General features: G+C 36.1%; 1 pseudogene; it reads right to left on the bottom strand.

The window, feature by feature from the left end:
* Positions 1 to 3,598: 3,598 nt before the first annotated feature.
* Positions 3,599 to 4,695, bottom strand: LOC127539859 (pantothenate kinase 2, mitochondrial-like; annotated as a pseudogene).
* Between the last annotated feature and the right edge of the window lie 201 nt (positions 4,696 to 4,896).

Genomic DNA, 4,896 nt, shown 5'->3' on the forward strand with positions numbered 1-4,896 from the left:
CCTTTTGTCGAAAGTCTGTGTGAATCTTAGTATTAGATTGCCTTATGCAGCTCAATAACTGAGCCATTGATCAATTCAATTCAAGCAAGATTTTTAAAATTAATTTTTTATAATAGCTTTTTATTTTTCAAAACATGCAAAGCTAGTTTTCAACATTCACCCTTACAAAACCTAGTATTCCAGATTTTTCTTTCTCACTCCCCGCTCCCCTCTCCCCTAGACAGCAAGTAATCCAATATGCAAACATGTACAGTTCTTCTATTCATATTTCCACATTTATCATGCTATACACACACATACACAAAATATGATCAAAAAGGAAAAAAAGGAAAAGGAAAAAAAAGCAAGCAAACCACAATAAAAAGATGAAAATACTATGTTGTGATCCCACATTCAGTCCCCAGAGTACTCTCTATGGTTGCAGATGGATCTCTCCATCATAAATGTAGTGGAATTACCTTGAATCACTTTTTGTTGAAAAGAGACAAGTCCACAACAGTGATCATTGTATAATCTTCTTGTTGCCATGTACAATGTTTTCCTGTTCTGCTTATTTCACTTAGCATCAGTTCATGTGAGTCTCTCCAGGCCTCTCTGAAATCATCCCGCTGGTCGTTTCTTACAAAACAATAATATTCTATAACATTCATATATCACAATTTATTCAACCATTCCCCAACTGATGGGCATCTGTTCAGTTTCCAGTTTCTGGCCTCTACAAACAGGGCTGCCACAAACATTCTTGCACATACAGGTCCCTTTCTCTTCTTTAAAATATCTTTGGGGTATAAGTCCAGTAGAAACACTACTGGATCTAAGGGAATGCACAGTTTGATAGCCCTTTGGACATGGTTCCAAATTGTTAAGGGACATTTATTAAGTCCCTTCTATATATCACTGAGTGAAGCACTGGACATACAGAAACCAAAAGGAAAAAGTTCCTACCCTCAGGGAGCTGCAAATATTAACTTTGTCCAAAATATTTTTTGTTGGGGATGAGGAATTGGAGTCCATCAATAGAACATTAGGTTTGGAAACAGGAAGACTCTTCTTCATGAGTACAAATTTGACCCCAAACACTAACTGGTTATGTGGCCCTGGGCAAGTCACTTAACACTGTTTGCCTCAGTTTCCTGATCTATAAAATGAACTGGAGAAGGAAATGGCAAACCACTCCCATATCTTTGCCAAGAAAACACCAAATAGGGTCATAAGGAGTAGAACACAACTGAAAAACAGCTGAACAACAATAACAAACCAACACGATAAATCTAGAAAGGTGTTTTGTAGAAGATGGCATTCCAAATGGAACTGTCACTTCTAAGGAGTGAAGCTGGACAGGAAGAGCATTCTTTTTATGCTGGCAAAGAACTGGAAAATGAGCAGATACCCATCAATTGGGGAATGGATGAATAAGTTATGGCATATGAAAGTAATGGAATATTATTGTTTTATAAAAAATAAAGAGCAAGCTGATTTTAGAAAGGCCTGTCAATTCTGATGGACAAGGTTCTTTCCAACAATAAGATGATTGAGACCAGTTCCAATGATCTTGTGATGAAGAGAGGTCCGTGGGAACTGAATGTAGACCACAACATAGCAATTTCACTCTTTTTGTTGATGTTTGCTTGCATTTTGTTTTCTTTTTCAGTTTTTTCCCCTTTTTCATCTGATTTTTCTTATGCAACAAGATTGTATAAATATGTATACATATATTGGATTTAACATATATTTTCACATATTTAACATGTATTGGATTACCTGCCATCCAGGGGAGGGGGTGAAGGGAAGGAGGGGAAAACTTGGAACCCAAGCTTTTGCAAGGGTCAATGTTGAAAAATTACCCATGCAAATGTTTTATAAATAAAAAGCTTTAATAAAAAATGTTTTTTTCAAAGCAAAAAAAAAAAAAAATTGAAAGGCTTGGAAAGATTTATACAAACTGATATTGAGGGAAACAAGTAGAACCAGGCACACACACAGTAACAGCAAGATGGTGCAATGATCAGCTATGAAATTCTTGGTTCTTCTCAGTGGTTCTCTGATCCAAGAATCCCAATAAACTTGGCTGGAAAATGCCATCTGCCATCTTTACCACCTAGAGAGAGAAGTATGGCGCCTGCGTGAAAAACAACACATGCTATTTTATTTTTTACTTTTTTAAAGTTTTCTTCTGTTTTTTTTTTCTCTTGTGGTTTTTCCCTTTTTTCCTGATTTTTTTCTCCTAACATGTTTCATAAAGAAATATGTTTTTTAAAAAAAGAATATATATATATATATAACCAGAAAAAAAAAGAAAATAATAACAAAAAGAAAAAGAAAAGGGAGAACATTCTAAGGAGGGGGAACAGCCTATACCATAGCACTGGGATTGGAAACAGAGTAATATATATGAAGAACAACCAGAGCAGGTTGGCTAGAACATAGGACAGATGAGGGAGAATTGTGTGAAATCTTTCGCAAAAAGTAAGACAGATGCTCCATCATAAAAGCTCGTAAATGCTAACCAGAGAAGCTTGTGTTCTAACAGTGGCAAGAGGGACTCATACAAAGTATTAAGAGTAGTAGACTTTCACACTTAGACCCATGCTTTTATAATATTAATTTGGTAGCTGTGAATAGGGTTGATTAGAGGAAAAAGAAACTAGAAGCAAGAAACATGTTAATAATTATCCTAAATATTTAAAGAGTTAGTATACAGAAAAAAAATTAGATTTCCCCCCCAAATTGGTAGGAACAAAAGGTGGATGTTGTGAGGAGGGAGATTTAAACTCAATATGAAGATAGAACCCTAACAATCCTATTTGTCCAAAAGTCAAACGAGCTGCTGGAGAAGTTAGTGGAGTGAACTTCTCATTACTGGAGAATTTCAGCTAGATGCTCTATGACCACATCCCTCTTAGCGATGCTATAGGGTTTAGCACAATATTTGGCACATAGTAGGTGCATATTAATTATAACAATAAACTAATATTTATATAGCCCTTATCATGTCTAAGAACCATGTTAAGAGCTTTAGACTTATTATCTCATTTGATCCTCATAATAATCCTGGGATGCAATTATTATTACAATTTTATAGATAAGGAAATGAAGCAAACAGAATTTAAATGATTTGCCCAGGATCTTGTTATTTGTAGCTAGTAAATTTCTAAGGTCACATTTGAACTCATGTTTTCCATACTACAGGCCCGGTGCTCTATCTACTACACCATTAACTACCCCTAATCAGTGTCTACTGACTGGCTGACCCACAGGATATTTCTGTTCAGCCCTTATTAGATAAGCCGACCTCTGAGATCTCTTCCAACCTGGAAGTTCCATGAGTCTGTGACACTTTCCCAATAGCTGTACTATTCTGTCCCGATCTGCTCCAAAACACAATATCACTGCTCCCATCTTCCTACTGGTAACAAATTCAGAATGATCAGCCAAGTGTTATCTCAGTTCTCTATCCAGATGGTATGTTTTTCCCCTACTTCTTAGTCATTTTATGCCTTTATGAAGAGAATTATGTAGATTTTGGTTATGAGAGAGGAAGAGAGAAGGGAAGACAATAAGCATTTCTCTAATACCTACTACATTCCAGGCACTTTTACAAATGTTATCTCATTTGATCCTTACTACCAACTGTGTTGTAGGTGATATTATTATTCTCATTTTACAGTTGAGGCAAATAGCTGTTAAGTGTTTAGTGCAGGATCATACGGCTAAGTGGCTGAGGTTTCCCTAACTCCAGGCCCAGTGCTCTATTGATTGTATCACTTTTTTTCTCACTTTGATTCAGATCATGCTCAATTACTATAAAAGCCACTGGAATACATCCCTTTCTTTTTTTCTTTCTTTTTTTTTTTTTTTTGTAAGGGAAAAGAAGTCTGCATATTCCGGTATGGTTGTAGATGGCTCTGGTAATAACTTCAGACAACAGATCATTGTAATTTCAACAGCTCTAGGAGAGTGCCCACTGCTCAAAAATAACCCTCATGCTCTGAAAAAAGTGCTTTTAATTGCCCCTTGGACTAATTATCCAATGAATATGAAAGAAGTCTTATGGAAATGGTATTAATTCACAAAACATTTCCATCAAGTACCACCTGGTTTATATTCTCATTGAGAGTCCACATTCGTGCTACTGAGCCAATGTTGTTGGCGATGGTGATTGAAGTCACTCTGGCTAGATCCCTTTTGTTGACAGCCTCTTTTTTCTCCTTGTTCATCATATTTCTAAAACTAGAGGCTACAATCCAGTTTGGCAATGAAAGCCTCTTGTAGTCCCCTCCACAGTCCATCCTGGTACTCTTTCCATTAGCCGCCATTTCAAGAAACTCTTCAAAAGTGGTACAGCTAATCAGAAGACAGCAAAGATCAAAAAAAGTTCCTCCTCCAAGACTGGTACCAGTAACATGCTTATAATTATCATTCGAATATACTGTTGAGATACTAATCTCAGAGCTGATGTTCGCCAGAAAAAAAAGATATGGATTTTTCAGGATTCTTCCTCTAAGATAGAGATGAGAGATAACATTTAATGTACATTTCGGAAGTTTTGTTTTAGAATGGTTTGACATTTGAGTAACTTTCAAAACAGGATTTGGTAAAGAATGTGAAGCTTTAAAAGTGCTTGCATAACATGTTTAACCTACATTGCTGTCTAGGGGAGGAGATGGGAAGGAGAAAAATTTGGACAAGTTTTGCAAGGGTGAATGTTGAAAATTATCTTTGTGTATATTTGGAAAATAAAAAGGTATTATTTTAAAAAAATGCTTGCATAGGATTTGAATTTTCACAGTCCCTAATATTTGTCAGTCAAAGGAGGAAATACTGAGAGTCTGGGAGTGATGAGAATTGCAGGACTTTCAACATTTCCAGAAGCAGAAAGTCTTAGGTATGTCACGA

This window comes from Antechinus flavipes, chromosome 6 (assembly GCF_016432865.1).
Source record: "Antechinus flavipes isolate AdamAnt ecotype Samford, QLD, Australia chromosome 6, AdamAnt_v2, whole genome shotgun sequence".
Classification (NCBI taxonomy): domain Eukaryota; kingdom Metazoa; phylum Chordata; class Mammalia; order Dasyuromorphia; family Dasyuridae; genus Antechinus; species Antechinus flavipes.